The following is a 15,920-nucleotide window of genomic DNA, read 5'->3' as shown; positions in this document are numbered from 1 at the left end:
CAAGTCCAAATGATCCAGAAGTTCAAGTAAGTTAGTATAGACCACGGTTTGGCCTTCTAACCTGTATTATGAATGACATTAGATGTGTGGCTTTACACCATTCTGGATTGTAATCTTTATAGCTTGCTGTTTGGTGTGAGCCAATGCTCTGTGTTGAAGGCCGTACTTTGACCTATAATGGTTTACTTTTACAAATTGTGACTTGCATAGAGAGTTGTCTCATTGGCACTCATACCACATCTTCTTATATCTATCTACTTACATTTACTCTTCTGAAACACAGCACATTCAAATACAGTCAAGATGTTCTTTGTTTTTTTTTTTGTCATTGGTTTTTTGTCTCATTGACCTATAACCTCACATCTCCTTTTATCAACATGTATAAGCACTCTGCCAGACAATTGTCTATTACACATACCTTAGACAACGCCAAGTTATACAATGTCTTTTTCAGTCGGTAGTATATATCTAATTCCTAAAGACCAACTCACAGTTTTATTGAAAATAAGTCTAACGTCAAACACACCAACACATTTTTAATACTACTAGAGAATATTTAAGACTTAATTTTCTGTGGAATTAAACAGTAGTTGTCCTTTTACAATACATTTAATCAATACCCTGTTAAAGTCGACCTTTAACCCTATGACGCAAACCTAAGACACCTGTTACCAACACATTGAGTTTTGGTGTAAAACATTTCTCTTATTTTACAATAATTCACAGGTATATTGTTAATAAAGATAAATTAGAGCACTGGGAGATATATGTTATAATTCTGTTATACTTCATTGTAATCTTCATTTCCTTTGATCTAGTGTATTGATCATGTCAACATTCATAAATTGAATAAGTCTATTATGACAAAATCCTTGGACATTTATCATGGTTTCCTAAATCAAAGCAAAGGCTATTATGACAAAATCCTTGGACATTTATCATGGTTTCCTAAATCAAAGCAAAGTCTATTATGACAAAATCATTGGACATTTATCATGGTTTCCTAAATCAAAGCATAGTCTATTATGACAAAATCCTTGGACGTTTATCATGGTTTCCTAAATCAAAGCAAAGTCTATTATAACAAAATCCTTGGACATTTATCATGGTTTCCTAAATCAAAGCATAGTCTATTATGACAAAATCATTGGACGTTTATCATGAAAACAAAGCAAAGGCTATTATGAAAAAAATCCTTGGACGTTTATCATGGTTTCCTAAAACAAAGCAAAGTCAATTATGACAAAATCCTGGGACATTTATAATGTTTCCTAGATCAAAGCAAAGATTACTATGACAAAATCCTTGGACATTTATCATGAAAACAAAGCAGAGGCTATTATGAAAAGAATCCTTGGACTTTTATCATGGTTTCCTAAATCAAAGCAGAGGCTATTATGACAAAATCCTTGGACATTTATCATAGTTTCCTAAATCTAGGCAAAGGCTATTATGACAAAATCCTTGGACGTTTATCATAGTTTCCTAAATCTAGGCAAAGGCTATAATGACAAAATCCTGGGACATTTATCATGGTTTCCTAAATCAAAGCATTAAGGCTATTATGACAAAATCCTTGGACATTTATCATGGTTTCCCAAATCAAAGCAAAGGCTATTATGACAAAATCCTGGGACATTTTACATGGTTTCCTAAATCAAAGCAAAGGCTATAATGACAAAATCCTGGGATATTGATCATGGTTTCCTAAATCAAAGCAAAGGCTTATTAAGTAAGACAAAATTCTTGGACATTTATCATGAAATCAAAAATTTATCATGAAATCAAAGGCACAGGCTTTTATGACAAAATCTATGGACATTTAATATATTAAAACCAAGGCATAGGCTATAATATGACAAAAATTCCTGATACGATGAACATGATGAAATGAGAAAAATCGGGATTTATTTTTATTTTGTACTGACTCACTTTTAATTATTCATTATTCATGAAATCTACTTTAGTGAAAATATATCTAAATTCAATATAACATGTAATGATTTGTACTAAATTCCTTCTTTAGTGCAAATATATCTTAAATCAATATAACATGTGAATTCCTTGCAAATAACAGAGTCAATAAATTAAAGATGATTTTCCAAAGATAAAATTATGTATGAAAATAAAACTCACTTCAGAATTAGTTTATGAAACAGATATTGTCCCTCAGACAGACTGCACTCTAATGAAACAGATATCGTCCCTCAGACAGACTGCACTCTTATGAAACAGATATCGTCCCTCAGACAGACTGCATTCTTATGAAACAGATATCGTCCCTCAGACGGACTGCACTTTTATGCAACAGATAACGTCCCTCAGACAGACTGCACTCTTATGAAACAGATATCATCCCTCAGTCAGACTGCATTCTTATGAAACAGATATCGTCCCTCAGACGGACTGCACTCTTATGAAACAGATAATGTCCCTCAGTCACACTGCACTCTTATGAAACATATATCGTCCCTCAGACAGACTGCACTCTTTTAAAACAGATATCGTCCCTCAGACAGACTGCACTCTTATGAAACAGATATCATCCCTCAGTCAGACTGCATTCTTATGAAACAGATATGGTCCCTCAGACGGACTGCACTCTTATGAAACAGATAACGTCCCTCAGTCAGACTGCACTCTTATGAAACATATATCGTCCCTCAGACAGACTGCACTCTTATGAAACAGATATCATCCCTCAGTCAGACTGCACTCTTATGAAACAGATAACGTCCCTCAGACAGACTGCACTCTTATGAAACAGATAACGTCCCTCTGTCAGACTGCACTCTAATGAAACAGATATCCTCCCTCAGTCAGACTGCACTCTTATGAAACATATATCGTCCCTCAGACAGACTGCACTCTAATGAAACAGATATCGTCCCTCAGTCAGACTGCACTCTTATGAAACATATATCGTCCCTCAGACAGACTGCACTCTAATGAAACAGATATCGTCCCTCAGTCAGACTGCACTCATATGAAACATATATCGTCCCTTAGTCTGTCTGCACTCTTATGAAACAGATAACGTCCCTCAGTCAGACAGCACTCTTATAGAACATATATTGTCCTCAGTCACTCTAATGAAACAGATATTGTCCCTCAGTCAGACAGCACTCTTATGAAACAAATATTGTCCCTCAGTAAGATAGCACTCTTATGAAACAGATAACGTCCCTCACTCAGTCAGAGTGCCACTTCAGGTTTATAGGTTAAAGTACTTAGATGTTGTATCAATTGACTGCCTGTGTATTGACAACTATCGGAAATCAATTCACTCCAACAAAACTTCATTTGGTCAAATACAATTTTGTTATGATTTAACACACCATGTTATGAAACTTTGTCCTTCCAATAAAATTTTTTAATAGTTCTTAAATGTTGACTTATTGAAGCAAAGAATAATAGAAACTGTTACTGAAAATCAATCTTAGGTCAATCACCTCATTGTGTATAACTACAACAGTTCAAGAAAAAAAATGATATGTCAGAACAAGTACCAAGTTGTTAAATTAATTAAATGCTTTAATATTTTTACCAGAAAAAACAGCAAACAACAAGAAAAGACTACACACATTCATTTTTGGTTGATAATTGTTAAGGAAAGGGGGTGTCATTTTTGGTTAATAATTCTTAAGGAAAGGGGGTGTCATTTTTGGTTGATAATTCCAGGAAAGGGGTGTCATTTTTGGTTGATAATTCTAGGAAAGAGGGTGTCATTTTTGGTTGATAATTCTAGGAAAAGGGGTGTCATTTTTGGCTGATAATTCTAGGAAAAGGAGGAGGGTTGAATTTTGATATCTGTAATGTTTGAATTGTGCTGAGCATAAAGAGGAATATTTGTTACTGTCGAAAAAGCCCTATATGCCCCCCTTGAATCTACCACTGTCTTACAATTATGAACACCATATATTTACCTCAATCTACATAGGTTATTTCGTTAATTCATTGCGTTGCTGGGATACTGTTTTATTCTCATACACTCATACATTCTCATACACTGCACATACCCATAAATCCACAAACACACACACTCCAAATGCAGGTGCAAATCTAATCATTTTTAAAAGGGGGTTTCAATCCCCCAGAACATCATGAAACTTTCACACAATTATAAAAAAAAAGGTAATTAATGGGGAATGTGTCCATGGGACACAGATGATGCCCCCACTTGCACATAATGTTATAAAGGGACATAACTCAAGAACGGTAAAAGTGACACTACCCAAATTCATACTTGATCTGATTTTTTGGTAATAAGCATTGAGTACAAGTGTCATAACATTTGGTTGAGGCAAACTTAAGTTAGATAACAGAAACGAATAATTCAGCAAATTTTCCATTTGTAAAGGGGCATAACTCTAGAACGGTAAAAGTGACGACACCAAAATTCGAACTTGATCTGTGTTTTGTGGTAAAAATAAGCATTGTGTTTAAGTTTCCTAACATTTGGTTGAGGCAAACTTAAGTTTGAAAACGGAAACCAATTTCGGGACGAACGAACGAATGGACGGACAGACAAGGGTAAAACTTAATGCACCCTCCACTATGGTGGGGGCATAAAAAAGGGGAGGTTCCAACCTTGGAACTCCCCCCCCCCCCCTGGATCCACATAGACATTGTACAAATAGAAAATGTATAACTAAATATCAACTTTACATGTTATTATCTCCTTTAACTAAATGTTAACAATAATAAAGATTAATACACTTACTGCGTGAATCAATACAAGTTATAATCTATCTCATCTAAAGTCAAATAGATCACTCAATCATTATTCCCATCAAGTTAATTATGTAAGAAAATTCTCCTTTTAGCATTCAACTTTAAAATCCAGTTTTGATATAAATCCTTTCAAAAAGCAATTACTATTAGTTACTGTACACTTGCGACCACACAAACAAAAAAGGTTAAATTTGATCAACTTTGATAGGAAATCAATTCGCTCGGACAATGTAAATCTGTCTCGTAAATTGTTACTGCCATAAAAAGCAAAGAGGAGAAAAAATCCATCACTATATTCATTGATCAGTCTGCTACTTGACTAGTAAAGTTGTGTTCAATCCTTTATTGACAATTTAATTAATACTTGCATTCAAAATGTACATCATCCAGTTGTAAAAAGAGAATAATTTATCCTACTTCCCAATGTCTAATAACAAATTACATAAACTTCTCACAATGAAATCAAATGATTTCTGTTAAATTCCCTTTTGTTTAATTTATCAATAGTATTATTTAACCAGGTGTATATATCATTATCACATAATATTAAAACTGCACTAAATAAATGAGTAAAATTAATACAATATCCCAAGACCATTATTATCCTATTAGACACATTGCCTTACACACTGCTGTTATAATCTACACTGATTCAGATGACTTGATTTATACTTTAACCAGTCCTTCTCTCTTCGGTATTGATATTCTATTGATATTCGTGTGTTTATACCAAGGAAGTGCACTTTTGTAAATGAACACCTTGAGGTTATTCAGTTTGTGTAATCATACATGTGTATAAATATATCATGACAATTATACATAGAAATTATTAATAAAATATTTTTTCCTGACAGGAAAGTGAGGTATCTATTTTTGCCTGAAGCACAGCCTGTGTGATCAGAATTAATCAGATTTTTTTCCTTTATTACATATAAATTCTTTACTGGAAGCATTTAGACTTTATAGAAGTACTTTGCACTAGAAGGCTTTAAACTTGTTTTTTGTAAGTATTGTTTGTTTTTTATCCTTGGGCATAATGTACTACTGTTTTAAACATGAATTTTTATTATATTTTTTTTAAGAAACTGAAGTTTACTTGAATATTTGAGTGATTTACTTTAAACTCAATAAAAAATCATCATTTCAAAATTTTTGTTTGAATCAATATATAACTTATATTTACAAAATGATCAATGCCATTGTTTCTAAATAGATGTCCTGCATTGAACAATGAAATAAGGTCAAATTGCTGAAAGACCACACTCATAAGTTTTTGAAAGCTCATCATTTTGCATTAGCCCTAAATATAATGGCATAAATTAAAAACAACCAATAGGGCTTAACACCCTAATGGGTGTATATAATACATACACATAAAATTAATGACTATTAGTACAGCAAAACTAAATTCTAAAATATTTCATAATATCTGTGTTGTTTTTTTTTGTGGTGATGTTGGGAGTATTGCCTTCTCACCTGGACTCATTATCACTTATTTATCTATTATGTAATGAGAAAATTAATCAGCAATTCCTTTTTACTTCCTCATGTGTAGATAACCTAGTATGGACATTTAATATATTGAAATCAAGGCACAGGCTATTATGACAAAAATTCCTGACTAGATGAAATGAGAAAATTCAAAGCACTGATTTATTTTTATTTTGTACCAACTCACTTTTAATCATTCACCACCTGATTTATATAAATAATATAAAGTTACTCCTAAAATCTTAGGGGCCTGGGGCTCTTTTCACAAAAAATCTTACAAGTAAAAATACTCGTAAGTCATGAACATTTCAGTATAACTTACGATCAATTTTAATCGTAAGATTTTTTGTGAAAAGTGTCGCTGATGGGTTTATTTTCGTTCTTCGTGATCGGCGCATTTTTGCTATCGTGATCCGTTTTTCTAGATTTATTTTTTTTTATATTTTCGTGATCCGTGATCATGGAAATTTATTTTCTGTGAATTGTGATTGACAAAAAAATCAACTCGTGAATCGTAAAAAAAGTAAAAGATGAATATTGGTCTAGCTTGTAGGGTTCTTATATCAACTCAATTTTTAAACGGTTACAGGCTGTGCATAGAGATTTTTTCAAACCTGAAATCACTTCAACAGATGTACAAATGTGTATTGATATTCATTTGCACAAGGTCAATTTCTATCCAACGCAGCTTAAATGTAAAACCCATACCATACAGTCAGCTATTAAATACCCAGATATGACAAAATGCTAGACAGTTCAAATGCAAAATCCAACAGCCATATTTATATAAAAAAGTAATAAACAAAAAACCAATATGACAGACAGCAACCAACGACAACCAATGAATTACATGTATGCTTGACTCATCAGATTACCACAAAAAAACAACAAACAAAAAGATAAAAGACACCAAGTACCCATTTAAATACTTGCAAATACTGTAAGCCAGTTCAAAGCCAATTAAAACAAATTAATCCTGTTCTCCCAGACTGACAGAATATTTACATGAAGATACTGTACTATATCTTGTACTACAACCACAGACTGACAGAATAACATAAAGATGCTGTACTATACCTTGTACTGCAACCACAGACTGACAGAATAACATGAAGATACTGTACTATACCTTGTACTACAACCACAGACTGACAGAATAACATAAAGATGCTGTACTATACCTTGTACTGCAACCACAGACTGACAGAATGACATAAAGATGCTGTACTATACCTTGTACTACAACCACAGACTGACAGAATGACATGAAGATACTGTACTATATCTTGTACTACAACCACAGACTGACAGAATAACATAAAGATGCTGTGCTATACCTTGTACTACAACCACAGACTGACAGAATGACATGAAGATACTGTACTATATCTTGTACTACAACCACAGACTGACAGAATAACATAAAGATGCTGTACTATACCTTGTACTGCAACCACAGACTGACAGAATGACATAAAGATGCTGTACTATACCTTGTACTACAACCACAGACTGACAGAATAACATAAAGATGCTGTACCATACCTTGTACTACAACCAGAGACTGACAGAATGACATAAAGATGCAGTACCATACCTTGTACTACAACCAGAGACTGACAGAATAACATAAAGATACTGTACTATACCTTGTACTACAACCAGACTGACAGAATAACATAAAGATGCTGTACTATACCTTGTACTACAACCACAGACTGACAGAATGACATAAAGATACTGTACTATACCTTGTACTACAACCACAGACTGACAGAATGACATAAAGATACTGTACTATACCTTGTACTACAACCACAGACTGACAGAATGACATAAAGATGCTGTACCATACCTTGTACTACAACCACAGACTGACAGAATAACATAAAGATACTGTACCATACCTTGTACTACAACCTTAGACTGACAGAATGACATAAAGATGCTGTACTATACCTTGTACTACAACCACAGACTGACAGAATGACATAAAGATGCTGTACTATACCTTGTACTACAACCACAGACTGGCAGAATGACATAAAGATGCTGTACTATACCTTGTACTACAACCTTAGACTGACAGAATGACATAAAGATGCTGTACTATACCTTGTACTACAACCACAGACTGACAGAATGACATAAAGATGCTGTACTATACCTTGTACTACAACCTTAGACTGACAGAATGACATAAAGATGCTGTACTATACCTTGTACTACAACCACAGACTGACAGAATGACATAAAGATACTGTACTATACCTTGTACTACAACCAGACTGACAGAATGACATAAAGATGCTGTACTATACCTTGTACTACAACCACAGACTGACAGAATAACATAAAGATGTCGTACCATACCTTGTACTACAACCACAGACTGACAGAATGACATGAAGATGCTGTGCTTTACCTTGTACTACAACCACAGACTGACAGAATGACATAAAGATGCTGTGCTTTACCTTGTACTACAACCACAGACTGACAGAATGACATAAAGATGCTGTACTATACCTTGTACTACAACCAGACTGACAGAATAACATAAAGATACTGTACTATACCTTGTACTACAACCACAGACTGACAGAATGACATAAAGATACTGTGCTTTACCTTGTACTACAACCACAGACTGACAGAATGACATAAAGATGCTGTGCTTTACCTTGTACTACAACCACAGACTGACAGAATGACATAAAGATACTGTACTATACCTTGTACTACAACCACAGACTGACAGAATGACATAAAGATGCTGTACTATACCTTGTACTACAACCACAGACTGACAGAATGACATAAAGATACTGTACTATACCTTGTACTACAACCACAGACTGACAGAATGACATAAAAATGCTGTACTATACCTTGTACTACAACCAGAGACTGACAGAATAACATAAAGATGTCGTACCATACCTTGTACTACAACCACAGACTGACAGAATAACATAAAGATGTCGTACCATACCTTGTACTACAACCAGAGACTGACAGAATAACATAAAGATGTCGTACCATACCTTGTACTACAACCACAGACTGACAGAATGACATAAAGATGCTGTACTATATCTTGTACTACAACCACAGACTAACAGAATGACATAAAGATGCTGTACTATACCTTGTACTACAACCACAGACTGACAGAATGACATAAAGATGCTGTGCTATACCTTGTACTACAACCACAGACTGACAGAATGACATAAAGATGCTGTACTATACCTTGTACTACAACCACAGACTGACAGAATGACATGAAGATACTGTACTGTACCTTGTACTACAACCACAGACTGACAGAATGACATAAAGATGCTGTACTATACCTTGTACTACAACCACAGACTGACAGAATGACATGAAGATACTGTACTGTACCTTGTACTACAACCACAGACTGACAGAATGACATAAAGATGCTGTACCATACCTTGTACTACAACCTTAGACTGACAGAATGACATCAAGATGCTGTACTATACCTTGTACTACAACCACAGACTGACAGAATGACATAAAGATGCTGTGCTATACCTTGTACTACAACCACAGACTGACAGAATAACATAAAGATGCTGTGCTATACCTTGTACTACAACCACAGACTGACAGAATAACATAAAGATGCTGTACTATACCTTGTACTACAACCACAGACTGACAGAATGACATAAAGATGCTGTACCATACCTTGTACTACAACCACAGACTGACAGAATGACATAAAGATGCAGTACCATACCTTGTACTACAACCAGAGACTGACAGAATGACATAAAGATGCTGTACTATACCTTGTACTACAACCACAGACTGACAGAATAACATAAGGATGCTGTACTATACCTTGTACTACAACCTTAGACTGACAGAATGACATAAAGATGCTGTGCTATACCTTGTACTACAACCACAGACTGACAGAATGACATAAAGATGCTGTGCTTTACCTTGTACTACAACCACAGACTGGCAGAATGACATAAAGATGCTGTACTATACCTTGTACTACAACCAGAGACTGACAGAATAACATAAAGATGCTGTGCTATACCTTGTACTACAACCACAGACTGACAGAATGACATAAAGATACTGTACTTTACCTTGTACTACAACCAGAGACTGACAGAATGACATAAAGATGCTGTACTATACCTTTTACTACAACCACAGACTGACAGAATAACATAAAGATGCTGTGCTATACCTTGTACTACAACCACAGACTGGCAGAATGACATAAAGATGCTGTACTATACCTTGTACTACAACCACAGACTGACAGAATAACATAAAGATGCTGTGCTATACCTTGTACTACAACCACAGACTGACAGAATGACATAAAGATGCTGTACTATACCTTGTACTACAACCACAGACTGAGAACAACATAAAGATACTGTACTGTACCTTGGACTACAACCACAGACTGAGTCATATTTGCTCAAAAGGAAACATCCAAAAGAAGACCTTACCTGGACACATTATTCTGACTTTGAGTAATGTCCACTATTTGCTCTTATAAAAATATGGAGATGTGGTAGGTCTGGCCAATGAGACAACTATCCACCAAAATTCAAATGAAGTGAATGTAAGCAATTATAAGCAACCGTACAGCCTTCAATAATGAGAAACCCCATACCTTATACCTTTATAAGCCACAAACTAAGAGGACAAGCAGAAAATAACAATTCTAAAATATTATATTTATTTAATTCAACCAAACAGGAACAACCTCCATTTAAAGACAGGAAGATATGTAACAATTCAATCTTTATAATCTGACGGACAGCAGCCCTGTTGATGTGAGGACAGAGTGTAAATAGAGGTGAGGAACCTTGTAACAATACATTATACTAATGAAATCACTGGCATGACATCATCGTATTAAAAAGGACTTCATAACAACAGTACAATGACAGGCAATAACTTGATATGATGCCATTTAATTCCAGAATGAAAAACAATGGCAGTTCAATGAACTCATAACAACTGTTTAATCTGCATGAGCTAGAACAGAAGTGACCATTGATTGTCTTTTTCAATTGATCAAAGATCTTAGAATAGAACTCATTCTATTGGCTGATCAAAACACAATAATCTAGTAGACGCCAAGTACATTTCTGTTGTAAATAGTTTGGCTGTAATGATCATACAGTTATGTAACAGTCAATAAACAATAACATCCAACTATCTCGTTGCTTTTATCATTCATAAAAAAATTGGTTATTTTCCAGTAAACTGTTCAAAATACTTTTTCTATTAGGCTGCATACATGTATATTTTAGTCTATTTATGAATGGAAGTATAAATCAGGGGTAAACGCCAATAAGACAGTAACCCAACAACAACTTACCAAAAATGAACATGAAGAATGCACCATATTACCAAAAAAGGGGAAAAATGATGCCAAGGAAACAATCAAAAACTTTAAGTTGAAGAAAACCAAGGATAAGCAAGCACTTATTTATTTATAGCATATGAAAAATTCTTAAGGAAATCAATTATTATAGTCAAGTTGTACTGAATTTCTACTGACAAAACCTACTGGTATTTCACACTTGTGCAATGTAATAAGGTATATATATATTACAATTCATACACTATTTTTCATTCTCAACATAATAGCTTTTACAATGTGCTTCAAATAAAAATTATTTCAAATCTACTTAAATTTAGCCTTGTGCATTGATTTGAATATAAAATTACAAATTATTTCTGCATCTCTAATTCACACCGTACTTAAAGATACTAAATGCCAAAAAAATAAAAAAATCTGACATAACATTTTTAAACATTTGTTCCTCTGAGTAAGCAAATATATTAAGAGCATTAAGTATAATTGACATTTTCGAAGTTTTGAATGACCTTGACATGCCAATATCATTTATACCATTATACTGTCATGTAAACTACAACAGCCGTGTCAAGTTAAGAACCAATTACACTGTGTCAAGTTTAGAACCTGTAATTACACCGTGTTAGATGTTTACAAAGGCCATGCCATTGGTTTCTTTAACTTATATCATAACACAGTCACGACAGTATCATTTTCTTCATATAAGGACAATGGTTATTGTACAATTCACTATGGATAAAATCAAAAACTATGACAATGTGTAACCACATAAGTGACAGAACTGACAGTGTTCCTTATTATATAACAATGGGCACAAGATTTTACAATACACTATCACTAAACCATGAATCCTGACAGTAACTTATAAGATGTAAGATAATGATACGTACTTAAAAGTATCCTACCATTATTTTCTGGTCATAATTAAAAATATGTATGTCATCTGATCAAGGAAATTGTAATGAAAGATGTACAGAGAATCAATCACAACTGGTACCTGAGTACATTTATTTTTGCATAGATGTTAATTACCAAACATGTCAGCGGCTCAGGCGTCAACTAGAAATTTTTAGAATCAGAATGAAATCATAAATGCATTCATTTTTTTTTTTCGTTCAAGTGTACACAGTTAAAACAAATCACTTATAAGCGGAGATCCGACTGACCACAGATATTCTTGTGTTCAGAAAATGGAAAATTCGGATAGATTGTTTATTTGTTTCTTAAACCAGAAATATTTGCTTTGCCACTTTAGTCCAAGATTTTTTTCCATTCTTTTACCTGTCATGCATGTGTTTACAATCTTCCTACCATCTTATTGTAAATTTTGATGTCCCTCATTAAAAGTCTGTTGCAATAATATGTGTTCGTTCAGTTCTGATAAAAAATATAGATTTCAGAAATAACTTTATTATTTTTATTTTAATATTTGACAATGCCAGTCGAGGATCAAATTAAATGTTGCAAAATGTGTTTTCTTGTGACATGTTATGGGAGACAGCAACCCAAAGACTCATTTGAAAAACTAAAAAAAACTGATTACTGTGGATTACCAATTTCTTTTGATACTAATTTTTAAGGACGTTGTAAGAATGAGTGAACCATAAATTTAAAGGTCCAACAAAATAAAATTTACTATAGACTTTTATGCAGACATTAATCCTTGGTCAAACCAAATAAATCAATTATTCACCAAAATACAATTTTCTTCATTCCACGAAAATTGGTAGCCCATGAAAATCAATTAATCTACTGAACATCAAAATATATGGTTCTAATCTGACACAATTGTACTTAGTTTTGTTCATTCTAAAAGCAGTGTATTAATATACTGTAAATTCAGAAATTATTGCGGGCATTTATTATTGCGATTTTTCAAAAATGGACAAGAATGCGAGTTTAATTAATGCGATTTCAGAACAATCTACGTTTAGATCAACGTTTTATTTATCAAAATGCGAGTTCTTATTATTGCGATACTCACCGAGTCGCATTATTCGCATTAATAAAAACCTCGCAATAATTTCTGAATTTACAGTAATCATTACAATTAAGGCCTCAACAGTTTTAAAGCTTTTATATATATATACTGTAAATTCAGAAATTATTGCGAGGTTTTTATTAATGCGAATAATGGGACCGAGTGACTGTCGCAATAATAAGAACTAGCATTCTGATGTTTGTTACATATATCTGTATGCAGATTTTCATGATATCGCAATAATTAATCTCGCATTTTTGTCCATTCTTGAAAAATCGTAATAATAATTGCATGCAACAATTCCTGAATTTACAGTATATATAAATTTAGATATAATGTGTTAGTATATCAACATTACATACTTTACTTTCAAGGTTTTTTGTAATGGAAATAATTCTCTTCATTTCATGATTTTACAAGGACAGAATCATATAAATAAGTTAGATTTAATACATAGGAAATATGAACAAAATTCAATTACCGTCAAATTGTCTGAAAATTGATCACAAGTCACCTTGAGTCTCTGTTAAGATCGATCATGAGAGAGAACAGATATCATTTATACTGGATATTAATTATTTACCATTCATCGAAAAAATGGTTGAAAACAGATTTATTATTCATTTGATTTTTTTCTTTATAATGATATACGCAGTGAGAAAAAAACATAAAACTGACCTGAAATATCACAGCTAGACAGAAAGGATGAAATCGTCTCTGAATTCGTATATCAATCCCTAGAGAATTGTGTTATTTGACAATAAACCATTGACACTACTGAATACAACAAATATTTACATCACTTTATACTATACTAATATCCTTCACAGGAAACACAGTGTCTTATATATATATGTCACACTAAAGATCACAGCTTTATATCCAAACACATGAATATTCAATCTATAACAACTTACAAGTCTTTATATAAAACTTACTATAAATAGATCTATGCAAGCTGTTATATCTAGCAATTTAATTCTCATAACAAAACATGGGGAAAATTTTTTCAACTTTTCACATTTAAAATGTCCATATTCAAAGCCGAAGAGAAGGTAAAAATGTAATACTTCAATGGGTTTACTCAAAAGGTAATGCACTTAAATTAAACACAAACTCTATTTATCCGATTTTGTACAAATTATAATGTACCATTATAGATTCTATTGTTATAGCCTATATATAAAGAGGAAAGGACTTAATAATCATGTAGCCTAGATCTTTCTTTTAACTGGTTCCTAGCTCAAGAATTCAAAAGGATAGGTTTTCAATTCAATTTAATTTACTTTAAACACATCAAACAAAAGTTCAACTTATATATACTGTGGATTAATTTTTTTTCATGGGTAACAATTCTTGTGGATTGAGAAAAACTTGTAATTTTGTGGATATGTCTATTTGATTTCAGTTGTTTAACCAAATTTGGAGAAAATGCCTACAAAAAATGAATACTTTGTTGAACATTTAAATTCATGGTCCATATGTACCCACGAAATCCACAAAAATTGATATTCCACGAATAATTATAAATCCACAGTGACTTTGAGATACCTCACTGTGACTTTGAGTTACCTCACTGTAACTTTGAAATACCTCACTGTGACGTGACTTTGAGATACCTCACTGTGACTTTGAGATACCTCACTGTGACTTTGAAATACCTCATTGAGACTTCGAAATACCTCACTGTGACTTTGAGATACCTCACTGTGACTTTGAAATAACTCAGTGTGACTTTGAAAAACCTCACTGTGACTTTGAGTTACCTCACTGTAACTTTGAAATACCTCACTGTGATGTTGAGATGAAGAACAGCAATAATAGAACTGTTCCATTGTTTTTGGTTTTCAACTTAGAGGACCAGAGATTATTCTAAATTGTGATTTCACTCAAATACCCAGTTAAGTGACATTAGATGATATAAATTCTAAAACCATATTCTACAAGGCTTTGTCATATAAAATTTTATCTGTTACTCCATACAATTTATCAATTTTTTTTTTAATTTAAGGTTTTAATTGTGCTCCTGTTTGCTGAACTAGGAAGATACGTAGCATGGGTATGCACAAAAATGAAAACAACACATTATAAATTTAATGCGTACAAACATGTACATGTATGCTTTTTAAAATCATCACAATAACTATGACAACCCAGACATCTATACAGACTACGTGACCTACGACAATGTAATATAACTCTCTCTTATCAACCACCCAGGAATGAAGGATATTTGTATCCTAAGTTACAACACAATTTAAGTATATACCTCTCACATCCGTTATATACCTGTCTGACAGCATGTACTTGTATATA

The 15,920-nt window shown here is 33.2% G+C and overlaps 1 protein-coding gene across 7 annotated transcripts in view; it reads right to left on the bottom strand.

Annotated features, from left to right (window-relative positions):
* The window catches only part of LOC127723160 (transmembrane and coiled-coil domains protein 1-like), an 80,627-nt gene that overhangs the window by 45,456 nt on the left and 19,251 nt on the right, over positions 1–15,920 (bottom strand). The window contains exon 1 of one of the 7 annotated variants that reach the window (XM_052229660.1): positions 14,283–14,539. The exons of 4 other annotated variants lie outside the window; for them this stretch is intronic. The gene's annotated coding sequence lies outside the window, so the exon portion shown is untranslated. Of the gene's footprint in view, positions 1–2,136; positions 3,149–4,723; positions 5,160–14,282; positions 14,540–15,920 lie in introns of those variants that run through there. 2 more of the 7 variants (XM_052229662.1, XM_052229661.1) reach the window with 2 other exon arrangements.

This window comes from Mytilus californianus, unplaced genomic scaffold (genome assembly GCF_021869535.1).
Source record: "Mytilus californianus isolate M0D057914Y unplaced genomic scaffold, xbMytCali1.0.p SCAF_13, whole genome shotgun sequence".
In the NCBI taxonomy this organism is placed as follows: Eukaryota; Metazoa; Mollusca; class Bivalvia; order Mytilida; family Mytilidae; genus Mytilus; species Mytilus californianus.
The sequence above is the reverse complement of the archived record's forward strand: the minus strand, read 5'-3'. Positions and strand labels throughout refer to the sequence as shown.